The sequence below is a fragment of the Cavia porcellus genome, unplaced genomic scaffold (genome assembly GCF_034190915.1).
Source record: "Cavia porcellus strain 051 isolate PalLab524CR breed Dunkin Hartley unplaced genomic scaffold, mCavPor4.1 scaffold_5, whole genome shotgun sequence".
Taxonomy (NCBI): Eukaryota; Metazoa; Chordata; class Mammalia; order Rodentia; family Caviidae; genus Cavia; species Cavia porcellus.
This window is the reverse complement of record NW_026947488.1, coordinates 45,099,759-45,116,436: the sequence shown is the minus strand read 5'-3', so window position 1 is coordinate 45,116,436 and position 16,678 is coordinate 45,099,759. Positions and strand designations below refer to the sequence as shown.

The window sequence follows — 16,678 nt, the reverse complement described above, 5'->3', positions numbered from 1 at the left end:
CTAATTATATCCCTGTAAATATTCCAAAATTGAAGAAATCCACAATCTGAAACTGTTCTTATCCTAAGCATTTTAGATGAGGGATACTTAGCATGTTCTGGTAAATTTTAAATGGTTAAGATGTGGTTGAAATTATTTGGAAAACTGTCTTTCAGCCTTTTAAGCATAAGTGAAATAACTTTTAGATAGGACGAATGAAGATTCTCTGTAGCTCAATTGCTATACAATTAAAATAATTCTGCCCATGAAGCTAAAAACATGTGGTCATTCTCATGAAAATGTTTCTAGTGAAGACCAGCATACTTTCAGATCAACTGTGCAAGATCTTGTTTGTTATTCTGATTTGAAAAACTTGCTAAAGAAGTATTCAAAGAAAGGTTTTCAGTTTATGTATTTTTTGAATACTAAATTGTTGAATCAAGATGACACATAATTTTAGTCTGGCAGAGGCTACCGGCAGATGTGTTAACTTGCCATGACAGTTGAAAAGTTTTCTTTATCATATTTAAATTTTAATTCTTTCAGTGCTTCATTTCCAGCAGAGTATGTATTAGCAAAAAGATAGGTACAATTGCCATTTAAGAGCATATTGCCTCTTTCCACAATTGATATGAAACTAGTGATTTTCTTTTTTGAGTACCTTCCTACAACTTTGTTTTATCTCTTAAAAGTCAAAATAGTTTCTTTGACATCCCAAATGATCTGTTGCTTTGGAAATACAAAAAAAAAAAAAAAAAAAAAACTGGAATGATTATTCTGGAGGATTGGAACATGGGAGTGCCTGTGTACTAGCAGATTCTGTCATAGGGCAAAGATACTGATGATGGTGTGGGGCTGAACAGGACGGAATCATGCATGGGAAGATGGTGCAAACTAAAAACTGTTAGGCAGAAAAGTCAAATGCATTTCAAGAGAATGTCTAAAACTGTTTCACTGAACCTGCTCTATTTTCATCTCCTAGTAGCAGGGAATTTCAATGGTTTATTCTTTCAACCTATAATTAAAGCTTTTGTAAATTGTTTTTAGTTTTTAGCGTAGGGAAAAATCTTTTCCTCTTCTCCTAACATCATTTCAACAAGTTTCACATAAACTTGTTAGTTCTGAGGAGCACAAGACATCAGTAACTCAGCAATGACATTTGTCTTTTAATTCAAGTTTATTAGCTTAACTTAAAATTTCACTATCAATATTGGGTAAAGACACTTGTGTATACCAAAGAAGACCCTGCTGTGTCTCTGGCATCAGTATTCAAAGTCAATTCTCCTGCCACATGGAGAGTTTCAGGCTGGAATCTGTCTCTTTTATTGCAGTATACACCTAGGTTAGCAGTTAAATGTTCCATTTATGGATGTGGTTTGATAAATGGCTATTGGATGTTAGAAAATGAACAGAGTAGCATCTGTGTTCTGCTCAGCTGATAAACCACTGTTACATTCTGAAATGCTTCTCTTGAAGAGAGACTTTGACACTTGGAGTACTTTGGCTTTGTTGTTTCCGCTAACAGATGGTTTGAGGGGCCGCTTGCTTTCTCTTGGCTTTTTCCCTTCTTTCTTTCTGGTGTGTAAGAGCAACCTCCTCTAATATTTTCAAAACCTGGTCCTCTGGAAGATTACCTATGTGGCCTTCCTAAGTTTCAGACTTCTTCCACATGGGCTTATTGGTGAGAGTGATAATAAGTACTTCATACGGTTGCTAAAAGGAATAAAGGAAATAACTCATTAGCAAAGCTTTCCTACAACTTTACCAGCTCATGGGGATTGGGAAACTTTAAAAAATCCTGCCTGTTTCCCTTTGCCAAAACATCTGGTGCTACATGAATTTAACTTATATAGATATGATGTGGGCATCAGTATTTTGAAAGGTAAATTTGCAGCAAAATTAGAGCTGATTTTTAAAAAACGTGCAGTGAATATTAGCTGCTATTTTTTATTTTTCTTCCTATGGTGGGAATTGAACCCAGGGTACCCAGCCTGCCAGATTAGTGTTCTGTCCCTGGACTATATCCCAGCCTCTCATTATTCCTTTTTTATTATTTAAAATTTCAAATCATATTTGCAGGGGTAAATTTTTATTTCATTCACTTAATTTGGAAAGTCTTTAAGTTGACAAAGAAAGGCACAGTTTAAATTGGAGAAATAATACAATCTATGTGAAATGTTTGGAATGTTTTGCAAATTTCAGTGTACATGCTGGGTTGAAGCAAAATCCCATTAGAGAGTTTAGTTAATGTCATCATTGCTCAGCATCTCTTTTTCTCTAGTCTGCGCTCTGGTGCTTTGGAAAGGGGTGCCTTTTCAATCCTTGGACTCTGTGGGCTGAAAGAGGGACTAGCTGTCCATTGGCATCTTGCAGCATGAGTACAGTAAAATGCCTTCTTGAGGAAAGCATGCTGGCACAGGAGGACAGCCAGACAGGACACTACTAAGATACCTGAAACAAAAACAGCAGAACTTAGAGTAAAAGGTTACCACCTCCAGCACAGCTCTCAAAGTTCCCAAAGAGAAGGATGGTGGCAGGATGGAGAAATAAAGTTAAGAGTCCGAATACAAAAAGCTGAGGTCCAGTAGAGCCCTCTCTCCCAATGGCAGCGCAGAAACTGCTCAACCATCACAGGGTGTTTATTTATACACTTCACCAGTTTTTGTCACCTGACACCCTTCTGTCTGACAACTGTTCACTTGGATTGCCTCTGGTGCTCTTTGTTTTCCTGACCAGCCTTCCTCCACCTACACCTGTGATTGATCTCAGCTTCAGCTGCTCCCCACAGATTAGAAAGGTGAAGATGTCAGTGTAGAGTGTGGAAAGCTGAGAAATGTAGGACTAACAGGCAGTATAATAGGAGGACAGATTAATGCAAGACATTCTGTAAAGCTTCTAATTCACAAAGGCAGAAAGATCACTTGTGGAGCAGACATTTATCAAAATACCCAGGCACCCTGCAAATATTTATCTGTGTACCCATATTATTTTTGTTTTTCACAGCATCTCATTCCATTAAAACTCAACATCTATTTGAAAATGAACTGTTTTCTATGCCTGCTGTGATTTGAAATAACATTTACAGGAAATGGAAAAGGTTTCCATGGGCTGCCCTGTTAATGAATTTAAATGTTGACTCCCAACACAAGACGTAAAACTCCAGATCTGTTTTTCTTTCTACAGCCTTTGTTCAAGTAACTGATTTTGAAAATTTGAATTGGAAAAATTGGGGGATTTTTTAAAACACAAACATAAAAACCAGAAGAAAGAAATCTTATCCTTTAAGGTCCAAAGCATAGTTTTTTCCCTGTCTTGCATGTTTCGTAGGATTATGACGTGTGTGTAAGAGCAAAGTACTAGTGCTTACGCATTTTGTCTGTGCTGTGCCCTTGCATTCCATGGATTGTCACTTCAAATGATATTTTGCCTTAAACAGTGCTTTATCACTCTGATTTATTAGTAGGTTTTTAACCCAGCAGATCAATTTCGTGGCTCATGTGCAGCACTAATGAAATGAAATAAGCTGGACTAGATTTAAAGATATCAGTCTTGTGCACATCACGTTGTTATGTGAAGTTCTTAGGGCTATATGTTCTGAGTCGACACACCAAATGCATTTTTCACCATGGGTCTTATAAGAAAAGTCTCAAAGATGCTACTAAAAATCGTAGCATCTTCATCCTCTGGATGTATAGCATACACTGAGACCTTGAATGTGTTTAAAGTAAATGAAGGGCTGGGAATATCTCAGCAGTACAGTGCTTGCCTGACAAATGTGAAATTGTGAGTTCAATTCCTGGTACTCCTCACCCCAAAAAAGTAGAGATGAACATTTAGGTGTTAGCTCTGCCTTTAGCATGCTTAAAATAGTTGTGACTTCTGCGTGTGCCTCTGTTACCTCCTCTGTGAAATAGCAGTGAGAGACACATACCTGGTTTTACCTATATATTCTCTTATCCCTGGATTCCAAATTTTAAATCTAAAACTCAGTCAAGCCATAACTCTCCAGTTCTAAAATGGATGTGGCGCAAGTTGACAGAATCTAAAACTTTTTTCTTTAATCATGTCATGTCAGTTGAACATACAAAAAAGTCATGCTGTCACCAAGGTAAAATGGTATGCAAACAGAAAGGAGGAAAGACTATGTCAAACCAAACTTCACATGTGACTTCTTGAAAACAGCTCTCAGTTGGACTCCATAAGCAGCAGCCTCATGGTTCTCCCAACTTTATCACATGAAAGCTATGTGCTGTCAGCAGTTGGCATTTGGTGGTACACACAGCAATATCGTTGGAAAATATTCTTGAGTTTTACTTTCAAACTGTTTCATGCACACAAAGAAAACTGCTTCACATGATTATCAGACTACCAGTTCATTTCCATTGGGAAAGGACAGTTTATTTCACATACCCAGTGTTAATTTCAATATGGATTCCTGGTAAACATCTAGGTCACAATTAAATTCTAAATGGTATTTAGCATCACAAGAACTCTGCAAGGCACATCGGAGTAAAATTAATTCTTAAAAAATTGATTAGGGTTTGCTTTCCTAATCTCTATGGAAAGTGATGGTGGCTTTTTTAAAATTTCATTCTTTACTGATTTGACAGGTGGTCATTGAGTGATGAGTTATGCACTGTTTTAACCACTGGAAAAACAGCAGTGAACAAAGAGAACAAATAACGCTGCTCCCCATGTAATGTCCTACTTAGCAGTGATGGTACTGATAAAGTGAGTCTTTTATGTTTGCCACCTGCTGTCCCTGGACAGGGAGTTCAAAACAGTGTAACTCAGCCCTGTGCAAAGGTTTAGAACTTCATGGAGAGGGGAAGAAAAGATCAGATAAACCCCACTGGGAAAAGTCAGAAGAGAACCCTAGACTTTGAATGATGGGCAGACTTTGAATAATGAGCTTTGGTTGTGGGTACACTTGATAAGATGCCATCATGGGCGCAGAGATGTGAGTTCAGTGAGGGAGAGAACTAGGTGAATGGCCAGAGGAGAAGCAAGCCAGACAGAGATTGCAGCAAGAGCGAAAGCCCAGAGATAACAGCTTGTATAGCATGTTTTGAGGAATGGTGGTGCATCTTTGGTGGCAGCCATGCTAATAATGACTTGGACTTTTTGTCCCAAGGGAGTGAGAAGGCATCTGAAAGTTCTGAGCAGAAGAGTGACAAGATGTGACATTCTAAACACATCACTGGTGGCTGAGTTGAGAGCAGACTACCAGGGACCCCAAATAACTTGCTTTTGCAGATATCTCAGACAGTGGTGATGATGATTTTTGACCAAGGTAGTGGCTATAGAGATAGTTTTAAAATGAAAGAAACCAAGTATGTGTTGTAGATGTAGACACAGGTTTTGTTAATGTTTTGAATGAGGTGTATTACAGAGAAAGAAAGAAAGAGACAGAGAGAGAGACAGAGAGACAGAGGACAGAGAGACAGAGAGAGAGAGAGAGAGGAGGGGGAGGAGATGAGAAAAGAGAAGAGAGGAGAGGAGAGGAGAGGAGAGGAGAGGAGAGAAGAGAAGAGAAGAGAAGAGAAGAGAAGAGAAGAGAAGAGAAGAGAAGAGAAGAGAAGAGAAGAGGATTTAACTGTAACTATTAGTGTTTTGGCCTGGGAAATTAGAGCAGTTAAGATACCACACCATGAGCTGGAAAAGAAGAAAGAAACACGTTTAAACAGAAAAGTCAAGAGTTTGGTTTTGGATATTTAAGGCTTCATGACAGATTTCTACTTGATAATATTGAGAAGATTTTAAATTTGGAGCCCAGGAGAGATATTGGCCCTGCAAATGCAACATTGCGTAAAGCTTGGCTGAGTCTCCTAAGGAATGTAGGTATCAAAGGACATCTGAACACCAAGATGTCAGGTGTCTAGGCTGGAACTTTGAGGAGCTTAAGTAGGGGCCAGCAGAAGAAATTGAGAATGGTAGAGACAAGAAAATGGCAGCTTGATAAGTAGCGGGGTGGAGAGCCTCTCTGGGAAAAACAGCTCAGATGCTGGAATTTAACCACATGGAGAGGGCCGGACAAAGGGAGAGGGATTCTCCTGACCCAGGAGGAAACTGAGGAAAAAGGAAAAAGGGAAGAGGAAGGGAAAATGCGGGTGGAGGGCTAGAGCCGGACGCGCTCATTGAGACAGTCCACGCTGTGCTGGGCACACTGTTTAGTCAGAGGATTCAAGATCGCACTGAAGTTGTGGTTGCCTATAATGGGAGTTGGTGAAGCTGGGGCCCTTGGCAAGAGAACATGGCCCAGCATAGAGTGCAGCCAAGATGGAGCACTGCATTAATTCGCAGTGAGTGCTGGAAATCGGGTCCCGTGGTAAGTGTGGCCGACTGGAAGACATCTTGGAGTTGGGCAGAACAAGGCCTGAGTCTGGCGCTGCGGTGGTGCCAGTCAGCTGCCCCTGTCCCAAAGAGAACTGGTGGTACCTGCTTGGGCTGGTCAGGTCCTGGTCAGGACCCAAGAGTCAGGGACAAAACTGTCCTGAACCTGTGACTTCCACAAAGCACAGACTAAATTGGTGAAGGCACTCACCAGTTGACTGGCTCAGAGGAGAGGGACCAGCCCACAGTCCCTGCATGCACTTCAGATAACAACAAACTGGAGAAGCAAGAGAAAGCAGCAAAACCCCAGCCAGCACACTTCAGAAAAACCATAAGCAATTCAGAGAGGGCCTGAGACCTCCACCACACACCTGTGTGAAAGAAACTACAAACATGACAAGAGAAAGAAACAGAAAAAACATCCAGCAGCTGACCCTGGGGAAATAAGTCCAGGAGAGGTAAATACAGAAGAGAACCAGAGCAGCAATCATGCAATGTTGGCCACAGCCTCAACGGACATAAAGAAATACCTTCATATCCTCATAGGTGAACTTAAAACTGAAATTCTAATCCAAGTGAGGCAAGATATAAAAAGACTAATAAAAGAAATGCTAAGCCCCTCTCAAGAAGACACAGATGGAAGAATGGAGGAACCCAGAAAAGGAAGAGAAACCTTGGGTAAACAATATAAACAAAATCTAGAATATATGAGACAAATCCAAAGAGATTACCAGGAAATTAAAAACTCCACTGAAAGCTGGCAAAATGTGTTGACAGAAACTAAAGTTAGCCTTTCAAAACTTGAAAATAGATTTGAAATGTGTGATCGTGAAAGAAAAGACCTCTTAAAAATAACAAGGAACCAGGAAATAACAATTCAAATGCTAGAAGATGACAAGAGGATCTATAACTTAAGAATAGAAAATGTGAGTGAAAAAGCAGGAGTAACCACAAATGAATTACAAAGGCTATTCATAGAAGTAATTAAGGAAAACTTCCCAAGCATAGGAAAAAGAAATGATATCCAGATAAATGAGGCATACAGAACTCGAACGAACTACAACCAAAACATCTACACCCAGACATATAATAATCAAGATCCCAGAAATTCACCACAGGAACAGAATATTAAAAGTGGTCAAAGAAAAGAAGCAGATCACCTATAAAGGAAAATCCATCAAAATAATGACAGATGTCTCAACACAAACTATCAAATCAAGAAGAGCCTGGTGTGAAGTAGTCCAAGCCTTGAAGGAAAATAACCTCCAACCCAGATTGATGTACCCTGAAAAACTCTCTCTCAAAATTAATGGAGAAAAAAGATGTTTCCAAGAAAAGGAGGAACTGTGGGAGTTCGTGGCCACCAATCCAACCCTACAAAAAATACTGAAGGACATTCTAGAGAGAGATAGAAAAAAATATCAGGATTCCAGCAACAGTGGCAGAGAGGCCTCAATGAACGGGGTAGACAGTGGAATGAAGGAGAAAAGTGGACAAATAATAGCAGAAAAATAGAATAGCAGAGATGAGGCAGAGAAGGTGGGCTATAATCTCTAATATAGATGGCCTTGATACACTAACAAAAAGGAAGACAGGCAGAGTAGATCAGGAGACAGGACCCATCGAGATGCTCTGAATAAGAAATATTCTCAACCTGAAAGAGGGTTAATAAACTGAAAGTTAAAGATGAGAAAATGATGCTGTATGTGACAGGGAACCAGAGAGAAATAGGGACAACGTGTTTAGCAGTTGCAGATAGGTTGGAAAGTCATGACACTTTTGTGCAGTGGAGAACTACTCAGCTATAAGGAAGGAAAACCCTGTGGCTTTAGTAAGTAAAGGAATATAGCTCAAGGTCAACATCAGGGGTAAAAAGATTCAATACCACTTAGATAGATAACAAGTTGCCCCCTAATCTAAAAAATAAAGAAGTTAGTGGGACCAAAAATATACAATGCACCCCGAGAAAGGGAAAGGAGAGGAACTGCCTAAAAAATGAAGGCAGAGGACATTGTTAATAGTGTATCAGGATTTAAAAGCCGTATTAGTCTTATCACTCTGTTTAATTTGATTTTATTTTGTTCCGGTCTGTCTACTCATACTAGATTTGAGGGCACAGACAGCTATCCCCAAAATAGCAAGATATACTACAGTAAATATACTTAATTCCCTATTAACTTAAACTGAAGCAATGTATTACTTACATTGTCTTACTATGAATGATCTTATTTGAAGCTGGTTTGTTAGACTGCTATTTTGTCTTGATTAACTTTATTCGAAGTTGGTATGCTTGATAGTATCAAGTCTAAGAGTAAAGGCAACTACTCTGAAGATGACAAGATGTAATGAGATACCCATTCCGGTTTCATTATTAACTACTTTTGAAGTCCTACAATGTCTCCAATGTTGTGTTTTTATTAAAATTGCTATGTAATGCTACATTCATAAGTCTGATGTTGTAGACAATTCTATTGAAAACAAGAGAAAGCATAGTAACTACTGTAGATCACCTAATAATGTGGTTTTATATGTCATTTTCATGCCATGTTTTTCTAGCATTTGTTCTGTTGTCTTGTTTTGATCTGTTTTTCCCTATAATATAGAAAGGATAGGTATACATGTAGAGATTCACATATGTGGAGAATTTCTAAACAGTTTACGGGAACAAATTATATAATGCACAATGTAATGAACAGATACACTGAAGAAGAAGAGACACTAAGATACCTGGTGCTAATTATGTAGCATTATGATAAAAAATCTAGCAATGCTATTATTCACTGTTCATAGTGATATTAGTCTAGTCTCATGTTTAATTTCAGCATACATAAACATATGGACAGCTACTTTGAAGAGAATGAGAGACATTATGGCAGCCATTATTGACTTCCCGAATGTCAGGTCTTGAAACCTAAAAAGCTTTCATCGTCCTGTTCTGATTAAATTAGTACTATAATGTTTAGTATGTATTCACTGTGTGTAAAGATGGGGACAACTATTTGGAAGAAAACTAGACACAATATGATATACAGTGAAGATCTCCAGTGGACTTGCTCTGAAATCTGTATTTCTTAAAATTGGTTCCTTATGATCTGTTTTGTTCTGTTTTATTATGTTTAATCTTACCCTCCTTAAAATAAAAAAAATAAAAAAATAAATTGAGAATGGTACATGCCAAAAACAACTTCAATCAGAAATTCAAGCAGATTATTACACACCAAAGGTCATCAATGAATGAATGAAGATACAAAATGTAACATTCCCTTCAAATAAACTATTACTATTCAGCCTTTAAAAAGGATGAAATTCATGCTGTAATATGAATAAATCTTGAAGATATTATGCTAAGTAAAAGAAGCCTGATAGAAGAAGGCAGATATAATTTATTCCATTCATATGTAAGGTACCTGAAATAGGCAGCTTTATAGGGAAAGTAAAATGGTGGTTGCCAGGGCTGTGTGACCGGAAAAATGCACGGGGTTGTTATGTAAAGGGCGCAGAGCTTCAGTCTAAGAAGGTGGACAAATTCTAGAGATGGACACTGATGATTTGGGGGGCTGCAGTGTGAACTTTATACCATGTAGCTATATACTAAAAATAACTCTTATGCTGTATGTTTTATCACAGTGAAAGAAAGAAAGAAAGAAAGAAAGAAAGAAAGAAAGAAAGAAAGAAAGAAAGAAAGAAAGAAAGAAAGAAAGAAAAAGCCACTGAGGGGAGAGAAGTAGAAAAAACCATTTCCTGGGGACCTAAGAGTATGTTTTAAAAAAGAATCAAACAGTAAATTTCCTTCAAACTTTTTATTTTCTACTGAAATTTTACTTTTGCATACTTGTAATTTTCCTGAAGATACCACTTTATGCAGTCTTTAGATGTTTTTCTTATATCATGGATATATTTCTTGCTACTATTAAAGTAGGCCATTAATTTCAGGGTTGTCAAATCTGAAATAGCTCACCATCGAGCCTGGATGCCAATATATAAATCTCCTAATGAGCTGTTATTTGGATGTCACACAGCCCGTGTTTTGAGTGACTCACATGTGGGGCCTGCAGTTAAAACAAGTGCTTTATTTTTTGTCTTCTTTTGCTGATTATAAGCTATTTCCTTGACTTTGTATCACTTTACCATTGTGTGAAACCACAGACATAAAATTTGATACTTGAGGGTTATGAAAAAAGAAAGCACTTTATACATAAAGGATTTTTTTTTCCTTTTTTCATTTGATTGCCAGTGAGAGAAGCCTCTGATCTTATTCTTGGCTCCACCTATTAATTTATCTAAAATGTGCAGTAATTTTTTGTTTTGTGTATTTTTGTCATTCTGTTTCCATAATGTGTTTTTTTGTATCATTACTAAATGGAGCAAAGTAGGGCTAAAAATTCACAGAATTCCATGCTTGTGTGATGGTTTTGACAGCTATTCACATTTATCTTCAGATGTAAATTATATGGCATAGTTCCTTTTTATGTTCATTAAATTCCATAGATGTCAGTGGTTTCCTTGGTAACAAAAACCTTTATATAACTAGTCGGAAATTTGGTAGCAGAAATATCAGGATGCCGGAGGTGGGGATGTTTAGGAAAGGCTTCCTTGGTAGAAACTCGAATTCCAAACTCTTTTCTACCTGCCCTTCTTCCCCATGTCCATTCAGAGTGAACAAAAGAATTTCTTAAAAGGTACCATTAAAATATAGAATATCTTTTCTAATGGTTAAAAGCTTTTTACTTTTTCAAAAACGATCTCAGATATGCAAAGGCTTTTCTGGGATGTTGGTGTAATTTCCCATATTTGAGAAGAGGTCGGTATGCATCTTATCAACTGTTAAATTTGAGCATTTGAGCAAAGCCTACATACTTACATATGTATGTTTGTATTTTCATTCCACTGTGAAATGCAGTGATCTGTGTGTTTGAATCAAGCTTCTTTTTCATTTATTTTTATGATAGCCGTTCTGTATCTTGGTACCCTACTGTTTAAGAGCTCAAAAGACCCTCCATGGGTTGAAGAGGGGAAACTTCTGCCAAGGGGTAAATAGGATATAAAAGACATGGCAGCCAAGAACATTTTCACTGTGACCCAGAATAGATCCTTTTCTAAGACAGCATTAGTAACACAAGTTAACTAAACCTCGGGTCTTTGCTGAAGTTTGGAATGATTTTATCATTGCTTCTGTCTCTTGGAATTTCAATCTAGATTGGAATTGGTCTATGCCTTTTGGAAACATGTCTCAACTGCTCTTCTTTGAAATGCAAAACAATGCCATCTTGTGGATGCATCTAATGTTAATTTCTGAAATTCTGTAGTGACTTGCACGCTAAGCCAGGCTTTCAATCTTGGGTTCTAATTTAGAAATATGAAAAGCACTTGGGGAGCTTTTAAAAATGTTGATGTTCTGTCTACACCCAGATCAATTAAATAAAATGTCTGGCGAGGGAGTCAGGTGCTACCGCACTGCTTTAATGCTTCTGGAGGTCCTGGTGATCAGCCAAGTTTGAGAACCATTACTCTAAAGGAGAAGAGTCCCAGTTTCAACGGATGGTTTCTCCTCTACAAAATAGGTTATTTTATGCAGAAAAGTACTGAGAAGTGTCCTACAAAATTTGTCTGTCAGAAGGACTAGTATTCACTCTAATCGTTTTTAAGTTTGACCACTATACTTAAAGCAAAGAAATGTCCCGTAATTTTCTTGTTAGTCTCTTCTGGCTTCTGTAACAGAGTACCACAGAGTGGATGGCACGGACGACCGAAATTTAGCTTGTTTTTTGTGTGTTTTCTGAAACATCGCTTCTCAGCTTACAGATGGCTGTTTCACCCTGAGTCTTCATATGGTCCTCCTTTTGTCTCTATGGCCTAGTTTTCTGTTCTGATAAAGAATGAGTCTTTGGGTTAGGGCCCACCTAATGGCCTCCTTTTACCTTATTTACCTCTTTAAAGCCCTTGCCCCCAAAACAATTACATTTAAGATGCTAAGGTTAAGCTGTCAATGTATGAATGTTAAAGGGACACAGTTTAGCACTATTTGCTCATGATTTACAAAACCAACTTTATGATTTAGGGTCTTTAGGAGAAGTAGGGCTGTATGGTGTTTTCACTGTTGATCTAGGAAATGCAAGCAGATTTTTTTCTCCTTATAATCAATATGATTGCAAAGTGAAGAGAACTTGCAGTCAGAATCAGTTTAGAGACAGACACTATTGCTTTGGGGAAGTGGCTTTATTGCAGAACATGTTGCTTGTGTAACATCAGCACTCATTTTCATATGCCTGCAGCATCAAACATGCATCTTTGTGCCTCCCAGGGACGTAATAAGAAGTTGTCATTAAGGGCACAAACAAATGGGTCAGACAGCCAAGAGTTTGCACTCTTAGTGAGTTAGTTACAAGCTGAATTATGAAGTAAAATATTTCACATCTCTGAGGCTTGTTCCATCTGAAATATGGAATAATCTCTATATCATTCTTATTAGTTGTTGGGAGGAACTGACAATTAAATGCATAGAAAGCACTCAACACAACTACAACTCCACTATATGTGTTAAATACATAAACTATAGTTATGAAGGTATTTTGCCTGGTGTTTAATGTGTGTAAGTGATGCTTATGAGATATATTTAAGTAGGCATAAGCAAGTTAAAATTACATAATTTACTTGTTTATAGCAGAATTGCATGTACTACTTCACACTGAGAAATTTATACTTTTGTACCTCTGGTATTTAAACCTACCTATAAAAACATACTTTTTATATATTGTCTATAGAAAAATGTACCTAGAGCATATTTATCTTTGTAACCAAATGTCTGTTCCCAGAGAATCATTATAGCATCGTATACAGTTCTTATTTAGGAAACTGTCTGCATTTGCCAACAGTTAAATGGATTTTCTCAGGATTCAGGATAATTTTATAGCAGTTTACTTCCAGTTAAGAACATATTTGTAACCTTTTTGGCACTATTAAGCCACTGAAGCAAAATCCAAATCACAGTTTTGAAACAGCATAACAAGATTTGGGGTCAAAGAGACCCAGATTCAAAGCCCAGTGTACATACCAACTGAGAGATCCCAGGAAGTTTTTCTGCAAATTATAATGCTTGCTGGATGGAGGGCTGCAGTGATTGGGTTACGGTTGGAATTAAGACTCAAATCATGTTTGACTTTAAGAGCTCACTCATTTTACTTACCTCTTTAAGTTCACTTTTCAGGTTTATTCTTCCTAGCACTCATTGAGACCGACAGATAACTATGCATGAGTTTGGGTTCTAAAGTAATTTTAAGTAATTTGACCTTTGGGGAAACAGGGCAAAAATGCTAGGTTGTCATTTGACACATGATTTAGTGAAGGAAGAAGTTTAAAATGGGGATATTTCCTAAAATGTGGCCCTCGTCATGACAATTCCTTTGCAGCACTCAGACCTGAGTTAACTGAGTACTCTGCTGTCTTCAGGTGATGTGGGAGCAGCTGTTTGATTGTGTCCCCTCCAAAATTCGTCCAGTGGTTTTAAGTGGAGCATCTGAAGGGGATTGTGTCACAGGACTGCTGTCATGAATGGGATTCATACCCTCCTAAAGTAACTTCACAACTGGTTCTACCTTCTGTGTTTCCCCCTTCTACTATGTGAAAACTCAACAGTTGAGACACATCCTGAAGCAGACAACCACATCAGTGAGACATCAGTGTGCTCCTTACTTGATCCTGAATTATTAAACCTCCAGAATTGAAAAAAAAAAAGTTTCTACTGTTAATAAATGCCTTAGGCATAGTTTATAACAAGACAAAGACACTAAGTCACTGGGTTTTAGCTTGGAGTCTTCAGTTTGTAGAGGCAACTTAAGTGAAAAAACCCAGATAATGTCAGTTAGTTTTAAAAATAATGAAATTATTTCCATTAGTATAAGGATGTAAAACATCATAGCTTTTGGATGTGATACCTGACACGTGGCAGTTATTTTCATGAATGAAAGAATTCTTATACTGTAGCTTTTCATTCCAGGATGGGAATACAATTAAAATTTTGAAATATCAAATATTCCCAAAACATGGTATCGATGTTTTGCAAAAACTTTCAGTTGAAGTCTCTAAAGAAAGTATTATGATACTTGCTTCATGATAGAGCTTTGTTAATCACAAAATTCAAGTTCTCCAAGACTACTTAAACCAATGTCCACAGAAACTTTGAGGAGATGGCATAGCCTCACTAATTAAACAGTGTATTTGTTGGTGTTCACTGATAAGATCATGAGGACTAGTAGGTCATAAAATTTTACTCCCTCTCCTAACACATTTTCTCGGTGCCTTTGATACTTCTACATGCAGCTGCTGCTGCATATGTAAATTTGTACCCAAGTATAATCGATTGCCAGTAAGACTAGGGGAGTTGAGAGACTAATTTTCTCATTACTGTCACTGTGTGTGAAAATTCACTTCGTTTTTGCTTCGGGACAGAGAATACTTTTAATGACCCCACAGCAGTGTTTCTTCAAGTAAGTGCCTCAGAATAACAGAAGTCTTATAAGACAAGTTGTGGCTGGCTGTCTAGCTCAGGGATAGACTTCCGGTTTACCAGGTGCTGGGCCTTGGGTGTGATCTCTAGAACCAAAAACATAAGTAAACAAAATTTAAAAATGAAAAAACATCTGATCAAAATTGGGAAATGCTAGATTCTTTTACTACAGTAATTCTTATAGTCTCTTGATGTGTTATGCATGAATTTAAGCCTTTATCCATCTTTTTAATTTTTTTTAACTAAGGGCCTCTATCACAAGTGTCTTGCAAGATGAATGTTTTGCTGAATTCACATGAATAAATGTTACTCTAGTTGGTTATTATAAAGTTAATCATACCACATTTGATATTTTCAGTTTAGAGGTGATATTTGTCCTTCAATAGACTAGATACTCAAACATGTTTAAAGACCAACGTTGTAGAGGATCTGCACCAGCAAAGTACTTCTTAAATCTTTTAATAAGCCTTTGAATTTTGTCTTTTATTATATTATGGTTTCGTTTTAAATTTCAAACTTTAAGTATTTGGATTAATTTCACTTCTTCTTTTTCAAATTTTGAAGTGCAGTGGATGATAGAAACCCAATATTACCCAATATTATCCAAATTACCTCAAAATTTTTCAAAACATAAAAATGTTCATTTATTTTCACAATTCCTGGAATCTAGGTTGGCACTTAGGTGCTCCTAATGCCTGGCGCTCCATTAACTGTGGGATTCCATGCCTACTGATAGTAGTCCAGAGATCGATTATCTGTAGAGTAATTTCATCATTTATATAAAACTGATAGTTCTCAGCCTTCTCAGAGGAGTCTTAGATCAAGTTGTAACTTCAATCTTGGTTAAATTAAAAAGTGGGTAGAGGCTACTGGGAGACAATAATTTTTAAAAACCATGGGTTCTTCCTTGTAGTGTGTGTTTGTGTGTGTGTGTATATATGTCCATCCATCTGCCTGTAGAGAAAGGAAGAGATTCTGTGATTATCTAGTTGCATGTCAGTTGATGTTAATGCCCTGAAAGTGAAGATGTGTCTCTGTGTCCTCATATTGGAGAGACAGCAGTGGTTAAAACACTACTATTATTAACCAAGGTTGAGTCACATATTTTATTCATTGTCTTGACCTCCTCATCGTTAAAATGAATTTCATAAAACTATTGCAATAATCTATATTTCAAAGCAGGGAGTTCATAGTAGGAGCTATGGTGATCCTTAAAACTAGAAATCCAATGTCTTATGCAAATGCTTCATTGACTAGATGTTGGTATCAATGATTAAATTCTGCTACATCAGCTATAAGCATTTTTTTTTGCCTAGATAAGTGCATTTATCATCTGCTTATGGAAGAGTCCATCATGCATTTTTTTTTTTTTTTGCCTTTTTCGTTTTTATTGGTACCAGGGATCGAACTCACGACTGCCTGCTTGCAAGGCAGGCGCTTATGCCGCTGAGCTAAATCCCCAGCCCCCCATCATGCATTTTTAATTTTTTTTTTTTTGTCTTTTTCTTTTTTATCAGTACCGGGGATCGAACTCGCGACTGCCTGCTTACAAGGCAGGTGCTTGTGCCGCTGAGCTAAATCCCCAGCCCCAGCATTTTTAATTTTTTAATAATTTCCTTAGCATAGCAAAAAAAAAAAACCTTTGTTGTTTATTTTTGTCTCAAAAATTACTAAGATATTGTTCAAATTTCAATTTAAAAATTTTCCTGTTAAAATAGAATAGGCAATAGCTGATAGAAGATTGTTTTCCAAATGTAATTTTTCCTTTTACAAATGTTAATTAACATTAGTATCACTGACTTTAGTTGAAATCAAATACATAAGCTTTTTGCATCGGTATAAATTATATCCTTTTCATACAAG

At 37.3% G+C, this 16,678-nt stretch overlaps 1 protein-coding gene across 3 annotated transcripts in view; it reads left to right on the top strand.

Moving 5' to 3' along the window:
* The window catches only part of Plcb1 (phospholipase C beta 1), a 690,621-nt gene that overhangs the window by 222,284 nt on the left and 451,659 nt on the right, over nucleotides 1-16,678 (top strand). The window lies entirely within an intron of this gene.